A 12,569-nucleotide genomic window follows, 5' to 3' on the forward strand; every position below is an offset into this window, starting at 1 on the left:
CATTTTGATCCCATCCTTTTTCCTTTCAGCATGGACTACTTCCTACGTAAATAATTCCCCCCTTTTATTCACTTGGCTCTGGCGCCAATTGGCGTCCTGTTGTGACACTACTGTTGTGCATTCTTTTGCCTTGCAGGTTGGAAACACTACTAAACTACGTATCTTTTTCCAACTCAAACTGGTGTCCTGCCTCTTTTGTGGTGTGCCTGGTGTGTTGACTGTGGGTACTGCGTGAATGCTTCACATGTCCTCGAAGTTTGGCCTGCCCGCTTGATGCCATGCTACCCCTTTGGAGATTTGGGTTCTCAAGATATTTTATATTGAGGCAGTCGTGGTAATGAAGCACCTTCCTTTACTTGAATGTGAACTGGGAAAATAACCATTAGCCCCACATCAGTGTCTGACGTAGCCCACAAGGTAGCAGGTAGTGAAGCCAAAGCAGTATCCTTTTTAAGGAGACAAGATCTTTCAACAAGATGGTAATTGTCATTTAAAATTACACGCACGCCTTCTGGGGAACATCGCATCGTGGCACGAAAATGTTTGAGCATATCGAGACCCACAATATTATCCGGTGTGTTGGGGAAAAGCAGGAATGGACATGCAGCAGTGAATTTATCAACATGGAATGCAAGTGGTTGTGACAGTGGGCTAAGGGAAGTTGTCCCATCAAATCCTATCGATGTTTTTGTTAAGCCAGACAGGGGAGCTCTAGGAACCAATTGTTTAGACAGGGCACTACGAGTAGCTCCTGTGTCAAACAAAAATCGATCAGTAGAACCCAAAATGTTTGCATTAACATAGGGACCCTTCTGATCAACTGGCATTTTAACTGATTCCTTACCCCGTCCTAGGCAATCTCATGCATAGTTAGAACCCTTCAAATCATCAGGCAAATAATCAGACATTTGATATTGGTGATGCCTATCAAAGGTATTAGAAGAATTTTGAGTGTATTCTACTGCCTCAACCTTGCACGATTATCCATACTTCCTCTATTGCCTGAATTCCCTGGGCGGCTTCTCATTTGTCCTCTACCACGCTGATACTGCTGACCTTGCAAAAATGGGCACTCAGGCGCCAATGTCCTATCTCATTACAATAAGCACACTGATCAGAAGACAAAGTAGCTCAAGAAAAAGAGGGTGCACCAGGACGAAACATCGCACGTCCGCCTCTTCCACCACCACTATAAGATGGACCTTACACCTGAGCTAACATAACTTTTGTTTTTAAATCGTTAGTCTTTTTATCCTCCTTGCCTTTTTCTTCCAATTCTTGACGTTCATAATACTGGACCATAGTCAAGGGAAACTGGGGAAGACGTAGTCCATGAACTCTTGCTGGCCTTTAGGTGCTTAGCTATTCCTGGCAACATGTTCGCGACAAATTTGTTAACAAACAGATGCTTGCCCATGTCATCTGTCAATGACTGGCCACTAAAGTCCTTGAATGTCTCCTCAAACCGTGTAACAAAATCAGAAACCGACTCATCCGCCTTTTGCTTACAGGATTCTAACATAGCCCAGTCTATCTTTTTAGGAGGTATAAGGGTTTTCAATTCAATTATGATAGCCTTTGGAAGGTCTAATATCTCTTGTTGTAGTTTCTGCGTGGGGCCCTTTCTGCATCTTTTCTCTCTATTTATGTCCAAATATCTCCAAAATGTGTCTGATCATCCACTTTCCGAATCAATCTCCACATATCAGGGGGTAAAATAAGCCCAAAAAACATGTCGATATCAGGCAAAGTCAAAGTACAAGAACTAATAACCCCTTCAACTTCTTCATAAAAAGCTACCGGATTTTTCCGCGGGTCAGGTACAGCCGCTTTAAGCACTATTACATCAGCTCTACTCCAAGGAGTATAAACCCAATTGTAAACAAAATATCCCTTCACATCTGCTGAATCTTTATTATCACTTGATCCCACACCCCTAGGAGGAACATATAAAGGCGCAGCTTCACGCATTGGTTTCGGATGAACTAAAGTATCCATATCCGACCCTGGAACTTCCTCCTGCGACACAGGGTTCTGAGCTGTTTGTTCAGCTGCAGCAGCTGCCTTTTTCTCCTCTCGCAAAAGGAACGCATCAGTTTGTAGTTTAACCACACGTCTAATTAAATCGGCCACCTGGGAAGGGAGAAAAAGACTGTCACTCAATTGTTTATGATCACGTTTTTTATCAATAGGCTCTAAGTCTATAGAATGTTTCCTAAATTTTGCAATTACTTCTCCAGTAAATGACTCTGTAAAATATAACTGCTCCGACTCTGGCCATTGGTGAACATCTACTATAATGTCTGGAGCAGAGGCATCACCATGAGCTGCCTTACGAGCAGCAGATCTGAGAGGGGCTGCACGGTCAGCGGTCAGAAAGGAGCAAGTATGTCGTTTAGAGTCTAACCCTGTCCCTGTGTGATCTGGGGAAGATTTATCATCATCAGAATCAACCTTGGGGGCAGAGTGAAAAGTATATGGTGGCGGAGATCGATCTAACAACATTGAATCATCTTGTGGTTTATTAAGTAGAGGATAGAGAGGGCGCCGGACAGGGTATTGGCCATTTACCGGTAGACGGCGCTCCCTAGCCTCTTTTTCTTTTATATCCTTCATTTATTTATTTTTCATTTCCTGTGCTCTTTCCTCAGTCTCTCATGCGCTTCTTTCATCCACATTCATACACAGTCAAAGATATCTGGTCTACTTTTGTGCTTAAACACACACTATTCCACATACTGAATTTTTCCAATATCGAATGACCCATGTATTGGCCATTGTGAATCAGGATCCTTCTTAGTATATTTGTTCCATAGTGCACTATACATTATAGAATAAATGCCATTTTTAATATACATATCCCTATTTGGTGTCCCCTCGGGGGGAGCTGGCTGATTTTGTTCTAAATCCATATTGGTACCTCCAAGAAAGCAACACATCCTTCGAAGCGTGCTTGAAACAGGCATGCCAAAAAATATTATAGTATTAATAATATTATAACAGAAAAGTGCTACTTAACACGAATATTGTACCATTCAAGAATTCAAAATTTAGAGAAAAATCTCCTCATTACCTGCCTATATACATTGCAATTTATATATACCCAAACCAAACCAGAATCTTGGCCAAGCAAATGCAAACAACAAGCGTCGCATTTAGCGACCTTACCAAGCAAAAGTCTCCAGCCTTTAACTGCCAAGCTCTGAATCAACCAAATGGTCACTGTAAGATGAACGCCAAAAGGAATCTCAATCGGAGACCGGCACCACCTGGAGGGTCGAATCAGAAAAATTGGAAAAGCACTTCGGCCTGCAAAGACAAGGGCCTCCTCATGCAGTGTACATCCTTAGCGAGATTCTAAACCTCTGTCAAGACCACTACGTCGGGCATCCGAGTCGCCGATGAGCCCCATGTTGGGCGCCAATTTGTGGGGGTAAGCCTTTTCAGGAGCCCACCTGGTGTAGGGGTTCGCCCTCTTGCCCACTGGTCATTTAGCCTGCAAGGTAGAAATTGGCACGGAAGCTGTAATATCAAAAAAGTATTTTAATAGGACTCATGAGTGGAACTACATCGATACAGAACCCTCAGGCAATGTATGAGGCAGCAACACAAAAAAATGATGGACAGAATATTGAACATTGTCATACATTCACCCCCAGTCACAGATCTGGGTTTAATCCATTGTTATTTTGCTCACCACGCCACCCCAGTTCAGACATAGCCATAGGCAAATCAGTCTTGACCCTGTGCCTCATGGGAACAGTGCAGACCGAACTGCCAGGCCATGTCTTCCCTGGACAGGAATCAAGCATCCTAGGACCGGTTTCGGGCTTTCAGCCCTCATCAGCCAGGATAGCTTGACTCCAGTGGTGTAGTGAGCACGGGACTCACGTCTGGGCATACCCTTCCCACTTAGGGTGAAAATGCAACACAAAAAAATGATGGACGGAATGTTGAACATTGTCATACATTCACCGCCAGTCACAGATCTGGGTTTAATCCATTGTTATTTTGCTCACCCCGCCTTCCCGGTTCAGATATAGCCATATGCAAATCAGTCTTGACCCTGTGCCTCATGGGAACAGTCCAGATCGAACTGCCAGGCCATGTCTTCCCTGGACAGGACCCACGTCTGGGCATACCCTTCCCACATAGGGTAAAAATGCAACACAAAAAGATGATGGATGGAATGTTGAACATACGCCACTGGAATCAAGCTATTCTGGCTGATGACGGCTGATAGCCAGAAACCGGTCCTAGGATGCTTGATTCCGGTCCAGGGAAGACATGGATTGGCAGTTCGGGCTGGACTGTTCCCATGAGGCACAGTGTCAAGATTGATTTGCATATGGCCATGTCTGAACTGGGGTGGCATGGTGAGCAAAATAACGATGGATTCAACCCAGATGTGTGACTGGGGGTGAATGTTTTGTCAATGTGCAACATTCCATCCATCATCTTGTGTGTTTTAATGTATGAGACAGCACATGGAGTACAGAAATCATGGGCTTGATATACTGTAGTAAGTGCAGTGTAACGTTCAAAATGAGGCGGTACAAGTGTACACATAAACAAATGTTCACATACAAGGATATATGAGAATTGCTTAGGCAACAAAATGGGAGGAGCTATAACGCTGCTGACATCATCTAAAATAGCCTGACAGTTAAATACATGACAGGTGCATCCTAACAGCCAAAGCCTCTCTGAGCATGCGCAGCACTCAAGCTCAGTTCTGCAGGATCTAATTATAGATGATGACTCAGGTGTAATAGAGAAGCAGGCAACAGCGAAGACGGGGAAGCACATGGCAAACACATGGCTAAAATGGATGCCAAAAACAAAATGGCTTTAACTCATGCTAACAGTAATCTCTGCCAAGTTTCCACAGAAGGCCTGGACACAGTCCACAGAATTCCGCTATGCGGAACTTAGTAAAGTGGCAAAAAAACACCGTCAAGCTTTGCGAAGTTCTGCGAGTGGCAGAATGCCTTACCTCGCACCGTTCGTGCTGAATTTTAGCACTGAGTCTTTGTACTGTGCTGTAAAATCAGCGTGAATGGCATCACACGCTGCGCCAGCGGGCGCTGCTTCTTTCATCAGCTCGAATAGAAGTCCTACTTGAGCGGAAGCTTCTGCAATGCTAATGGAAGGTTTCTCTACATGAGCGGTAGCGACCATCCACGATCCCCCGCGTTGAGAAATCTCGGGAAGCGTTCTTGTGTTGGATTTTCCTCTCTAGCACGCTCGCCAACTTACGGTTGGCAAGCACAAGTGAGGAAAAAACGCAGCTCTGCTACACGGGCAGAGTTTTTGAGAACTCCACGAGCTCGGTGTAGCATGGAGTGTGAAAAACTCAATGAACAGCGCGGATTGCACTACCCAGGCCCAGTCAGAAGCTGAGGACCAAAGTTTTTCCGGGGTCTCTTTTTGGTTTCTTATCCAAGAACCAGATCATAATTAAAATGACATGGACTCTTTGGAATGAAAAAAACATATTTGGTGCTACCTAGTAGACTTGCTGTGTTAATTGCATCATGAAGGAGCAGGTTGGCCTTCTGATTAATTATTCAAAAATATGTTGCAACAGTAGAGCGGGCTTCAAAATGCCTGGGGACCAGGTGATAGAGCATTAGCGGCACCTCCCCACCCACTGTGTGATGGCCCTCTACTCATGTGATGCTTTTTAGACAAACACGCAGTTATAGCCTCTTCTACACAATGGCCGGTGATATGATGGGGCAGATCTATAAATTTGCACCAGTGCAAAGTCTCAAAAAGTGGATCCACACCAGCAAAAGTGTTGATATGGTATTTATGCTCTAACACAAAACTATATTTGCACTGGAAAGTAGCCTTAAAGTAATGCAAACAGCGATATGCTCTACTGTGCTTCGAGTGGGTGTCTCATGGGTGGTACATGGGCATTCCCGTGCCCATGTACCCATGGTTTTGTTATGCAAAGCCCTATCTATTAATAACGATAGAAATATTTTTGTGGCAAAACTCATCTTTTAATTTCTCAAAATATTTCCCACATTGCATGCATACAATGTGGGAACTGTTTTAAAGATAGTCTAAGTATGGTTTTTATGAACTGGAAAGTTGCATGCTTCACGATGCACAATGTTCCAACACTGCAGTTGACTTAATTTGGCACAGTGCTCGGTTGCCACACATCAGTGGTGTAATGAAACTTGAGGGGGGGGCAACAAAGTTCATGGAGGGGGCTCCCCACGCTCCAGACCCAGCCAGGCGCTCTTAAGCCAGTAGCATACCACCCTTGTGCAGTACCGAAGGGGACCCTCTGGAGCTCACGCCCCCTTCCAGTACCATGGGGGCTGTAGGGTCTAATGTTACGCCACTGACACACATACACATTGTTGTTCTTTCCATCATAGTCAGAGGGTGTTGTAAGCATGTGCAAAGCTGATGGTGTCATAATTTTGCCCTGATGCATATATATGTTTTGGTTGACGATGGTCCATTTGTAACTGCATTTATAGTTATATTTCTGGCGTGTGCTATTTTTCTGTAAAAGTTATATATTTGCTGTTTAAATGGTTTCTTTGCGAAGTTGAGTGGAGTGTCATTTTCAAGAGCTGTTACGCTTATTCTGTTTTTCTGAGATTTGCCAATACACTTTTTCAATATTATTTTGTTACTGTTTTATCTGAGTTTTGCCTAATTAGATCTATTTTCTGAGCTCAGATTTGATGGCTAGCACTTAAATTAAGGTTTAAGCTGTCACATTGTTTACATTTAGCACAATTTGTATTCTCTCGAGCAACAGCTAGTTATGAAAGTTAGGGTTTTAATAAATTGGGAGTTGAGAATCTGATGCCATAGTAAGCCTGGTTTTTCCCACTTGCTCACAGTTTCCTGGCATGACTGTGGATGTACTCTTTCCTTCTACACATTGTGTTTCACTGCAGCTAGACCAGCTTTTGTCGATGGGCCAGTGGAAAGTTTGTTGGCTGCTGAGTCAGGTACTTTCCACTTCCCTAACTTGTTCTTCAACAAGAGAACACAAGAGAACATATTAAAAAAATCATCGCTTCCTCACTCTATTGAGTATATCTGTACAACAGAGCTATCCAGCATAGGTCCTGGAGGACAAGGATCCACGGCATATTTTCAGCCACATCCAAGTGAGATACATGTACATACATTGGAACTAATGAAAGTGATTACATACTGAGAGCCAGATGCATGACTGTCGTTTTGAGACTCTCAATTTGAGATTCGCAAATCGGAGTTTACAAGTGTCTCAGACACTGTTTACGATTCCTAATGGGGGTTGCAAATTGCCTGCCTCAATAATATTCATGAGGCAGGTACAATTTGCGACCCCATTGAGAATGGCTAGGACTCCCAGGGATGGTAGCCTGCTGGGGTCAGCAGACCACCAGGTCTGTGACTGCAATAGAGCTGTTTTTTTTTTTAAATGCATCCCGTTTTCCTAAAAAGGAAAACAGGATGCATTTAAAAAAGAAAAATGAAATGTTACTCTTTCATTTTTAAGAGTAGGCAGTGGTCCATGGGACCAATGCCTTCTCTTAAAAAGTATTTTCAATGCCAGTCACAAAGGGATAGCGGTCCCCTGGCGAACCCATACTGTTTGCGAATGGCTTACCACCCATTTGAAATGGGTGCTGAACTGCGGTTGTTTTGCGGCCGCAATTGCGGCTGTTAAACAATCTTCCATTGAACTGCGAGTCGCTATTAGGAAGGGACGCCCTTGGCACGTCCTTTCCTAACAGCGAGTCGCAAACTCTATTTTGCAAGTCGGCAATAGGTTACCAACTCACTAAATAGGGTTTGTAAATAGGGCAGACCTATTATTTTAAAAATGTAGAATGGACCTATACTGGATGTCCCGATTACTCTTTATTTGCATTGCCTTACCTAGAAGAACTTAAATGGGGTTTATTTCTTTTTTTTTTTAAATAATTTTTATTGGGATTTTATGAGTTTTACATCAGTCATATACATTTCTTGTTACGGTATGGTTAACTCTTAGGAGAGTAATAAAGAAGGAAAATAAAGTACAGCCAGAGGGTAAAGAGGGGAAAAAGAGGGGAGGGATAGGAAAGCCCAGTAGGAAGGAGTACTGTACACAGGCTAGGCATCATGAACATAAACAAGCCCTGACCGTTCCCTGCTGCAGATTTGGTTTGTCAAATGTTGATCAGATGCGTCGGGCCAGCTAAAACTTGGCGTCTTTGGTTCCGGCGGTTCAGGGGGGTAAATGCGGGGCAAGAGATCTGTCTAGGGCTTCCCACAACTCCCTGGTAGATGCCTTCCATGGGGAGTACTGCATTGCCAAGCTGTCCGCTCCTCTTAGGTACGTAATCCAGTTTAGCCAACTTTGGAAGGTAGCTTTGCTTGAGTCTTTTCCAGATGTTTAGGACTGTTTTGACCGCAGCTGTCAGCAAAAGGTCCATTAGTTCCTCCTCCTTTTCCGATGTGAGGTCTGTCCTTATGACCGCTGTGACAAGGGATGTACAGTCTCTGTTTGTTTTGTGATTGAAAACCTTGTCTATAAAGTCAAACACCCGTCACCAGAAAACCTTGAGTGTTGGGCAGTGGAAGATTAGGTGTGCTATGTCCCCTTTCTGTGTGTTGCAATTCCAGCAGAGGTTGTTCTCCCTAAGGCCAAGTGTGTGTAGGCGGTCTGGCGTCCAGTATGCCTTGTGGAGGAGCCAGAGTTTTGTTTGTGCTAGGACTGGGGTGATCTTATTTTGTGTTGCAGAGGTCCAGATCCTTTCCCATTCATGCTCGCTTAACTGAGTGTTTAGCTGTTTGTCCCAGAATTCGTTTATTTTAGCGTTGAGTTTAGGGTTATTTGGGCGCAATAGCTTATATATGTGTGATACTTGGTGTCCTAGTTTGTTGATGTGCGCACCATATCGGAAGATCGAGGGTTGGGTGCTGATCAGTTTGACCTTTGATAGGGCTGCCCTAACTTTTAGAAATCTGTAGAAGTCTAGGTCTTCTAGTTGGTAGCTGGTTTTCAGGTTCGTGAATGTGATAGGGCCTGGCCCCTTATCTCGTTGGTGTTGGAAACAAATGCCCTTCTCTATCCATGACTCAAAGTTAAGGCTCTTCCCCCTATATTTGTTATGTTATGTTAAAATGATTTTTTAAGCGCGCTTACACCGAGCGGTTTCATGGCGCTGAGGGAAGAAGAACGGTGGCAGCGAGAGTCATGGAGTATCATTCGTAGGCTTGTGAGAACAGGAGGGTTTTCAGGAGAGTTCTAAATTTGGTGTAACATGTTACCAGTCTGATCTCGTTAGGAAGAGAGTTCCAGAGGCGGGGGCTACGAAGGAAAACCTCAGACCTCCATGTTTTTCCATCTGAAAGTGGGGATGGTGAGCAAGTGGAGGTGAGAGGAATGGAGTTCACGTGACGGGAGATAACGTTGAATCTAGGAAGAGATGAAGGCAGGGGCTTGGCCAGCAAGGGCTTTGAAGATGGTACAGCCTAATTTAAAGACACAGCGTTTGGCTACCGGGAGCCAATGCAGGCTCTTCATCAGGGGACTAACGCGTTGATGCTTGGGTTGGCGAAAGATGAGCCTAGCTGCCTGATTCTGCACAAGTTGCAGGCGATGGAGTTGGTATGCTGGAAAGCCAACATAAAGAGCATTTGCGTAGTCGATGCGAGCGGTGACAAGGGCCAAGGTGACAAGAGTGAGGGCTTTCTTGGTCAAGAATCTACAGATTTTTCGGATTCTACGGAGGTGGAAAAAGCAGGAGGAGACCACTGCATTAATTTGGGGCTTTAGAGACAGGTCGCTACAAATGATAACTCCGAGGCTCTTTACAGAGTTTACTGGGTGAGGAGGGGTACCTAATGATGACGGCCAGAAACTGGGATTCCAGGGGTTGGTGGAGCCTCCGGTTAGAACCAGCTCAGTTTTATCGGGGTTGAGCTTAAGTTGGCTGGAATGCATCCATTCACTAATGAAAATCATAGTGGATTGAAAGTTATGAATGGATGTGTTGGAGGAATCTATGTTAAAGACCAACTGAAGGTCATCAGCGTATTTGAAGGTTGTGGCGGGACTGTTGCGTAGCGATACGATCAGAGGTTGCATATATAAATGGAAAAGGCGGGGTTTGAGGGCCGAGCCCTGGGGAACCCCACAGGTCAATCTAGTTTTTCTCGCCGAGAAGTTGTCCAGGTGGACTGCCTGGGAGTGCCCATCAAGGAAGGAGATGATCCACTTTAAGGCCATGCCCTGGATGCCGGCCTTGCTGACACGGTCGATCAGAAGTTCATGATCGACCGTGTCAGAAGCTGCAGAGAGATCCAGAAGCACCAGGGCCTGGGAGATGTTTTTGTCAGCTCCACTCCTGAGTTCATCCATGACTGCAAGAATGACGGATTCTGTCGAGTGAGCAGGCCTGAAACCCGCTTGTTGGGGATCAAGGAACTGGGAGTGCTCAATGAATGAGCTGAGGCAGGTTGTAACATGGGCCTCTAGAATTTTACTGAGGTAGGGGAGCAGAGAGATGGGACGAAGGTTGCTTAGCACCGAGGGATCAGCATTGAGCTTCTTTAGTATGGGATTGACCACAGCGCATTTAAAGATAACCGGGACGATGCCGGTTTTGAGGGAGTTGTTAACGATTGAGAGCGGCGGGTCCGGGCAGGTAGTAAAAGCCTCTTTCAGGATGTGGGGGGGGACAACGGTCGTTAGGGGAGCCAGATCCCACTCTGTTTAGTAGGGTCAGGAATTCTTCTCTAGAGATCAGAGGGATTTGATCGAGCGTGAAGGGGTTTTTGAAGATTACAGGGAGGGTGGAAGGGGAAGTGGGAGTAGGGATATTGTTCTTGATAAGGGTGATTTTGTCTATAAAGAACGATTTTAGTGAGTCACATAGTGTTTGTGAGGGCACAGATTTTAGGGTGACCCTATCAGGTTGGGCAAGCTCATTGACAATCGAGAAAATATCCTTGACCTTCGTGGATGAGTTCGTGATTTTTTGGGAGAAGTAGGCAGATTTGGCCTGGAGAATGGAATCTTTATAGTTTTTTAGTAAAGCGACATATGCCACTCTCTCCTCAGGTTCATAGGCTCTGCGCCACCGGTGTTCTGCCTGCCTAAGTGCTAGTTTTTCTTTTTTTAGGGCTTCAGAGAACCAGTGTTGGGCGTCATGGGGCGTTTGAGAGAGATTTTTTTCTAAGGGGCTACCTTGTCACTGGCTACTTCTAGCCAGTGGTCAAGGTTAGAGGCTTGAAGGGAGAAGGGGACCTGTGCTTTGGATGGGGTGGCAGTTAGGATTGCATGGAACTCGTCCAGGTTGGCTCGTTTCCAGTTTCTGGCCAGGAGATTACTGAGAGGGGGCAACGTGGTAGAGGGAATATAGGGTATGGTGAAAGAGATAAAATGGTGATCAGACCATGAGCAGGGAGAGACTAGGGGTGATGTGATTTCTAAGTCGGAGGTCTAGACTTGGTTCAGGGTATGCCCCTTAGCATGGGTGGGCTTGTGCACGTGTTGGGAGAGATTCATGCCCTGTAGACAGTCTGTGAACTCGATCGAAGTGGAACTCTCATGAGTGTCGGAGGGCCAATAATTTAAGTCACCAAGGATAATAATCCTAGCATGGTTGATGACTAACTGGGAAATAAGATTGCCAAAAAGTTGAGGAAACAGAGGCATTTTGATCCGGAGGTCGATAGAATAGAGCACAGACAAAGGAGAACTTGGCGCAGTCAAATTGAAAAATAAGGCTATCGACATGGGGTAGAGCGTTGGTCTGAAGGGTGGTGAATTTATGTTTATGTTGGATATTGGCTGCCACTCCACCCCCTGGCTTACCCGATGCTCTATTAGCATGGAGTATGTAGTATGAGTTTGATTTTGCTCTTTGCCCATAATGATTCTGATTTGGTACCCCTGATGGTGACTTCCATTTTCCTCTCCAACTTTTGTATTGCTATCTTGGTGTTTTTAAAAATCTGCTTGGACGTGACTGGGTAGGTGCTTGTTGTAAGCAGAGTGAGGGGGTGTCTGTTGTTTAGTATGGCCTTTTCTACCTGTAGCCAGGCTGGGGAGTAGTCTGGCGATGGGGACACCCACTGAGTTCCCTGTTTTGCCAGGAAAGCGAGTTAGTAGGTTTGGAAATCTGCCAGGTTCAGCCCTCTTGTGCTTTAGCTAGTCTCAGTTTCTTGATGCTGATCCCAGCTTTCTTATCCTGCCATATGAATTTGATGATCATGTTGTCGATTGTCCTGTGGAAATCGTCTGTGAGAAGGAGGGGGAGCATACTTGACAGACAGTTGATCATCGGCATGATCATCATTTTTATTGCTTCTATTCTCCCCCACCATGTGATGAATTTAGGGCTCCATGCCTCTAGAAGCTTTTTAACTTTCCTTAGCAGGGCCTTTTCGTTGTGGCGAAGGGATGTATAGGTCTGTTCCGAAAAGTATGGCTAAGTATTTAATGTTTCCTGTCTGCCAAGTCAATCCGGAATCACCCAGCGAGTCCCTAGTACAGTATATGTTTAGTGGTTTACATTCTGATTTATCAATATTTAGCTTGTAGCCTG

Source organism: Lissotriton vulgaris, chromosome 10, assembly GCF_964263255.1.
Source record: "Lissotriton vulgaris chromosome 10, aLisVul1.2, whole genome shotgun sequence".
Lineage (NCBI taxonomy): Eukaryota > Metazoa > Chordata > Amphibia > Caudata > Salamandridae > Lissotriton > Lissotriton vulgaris.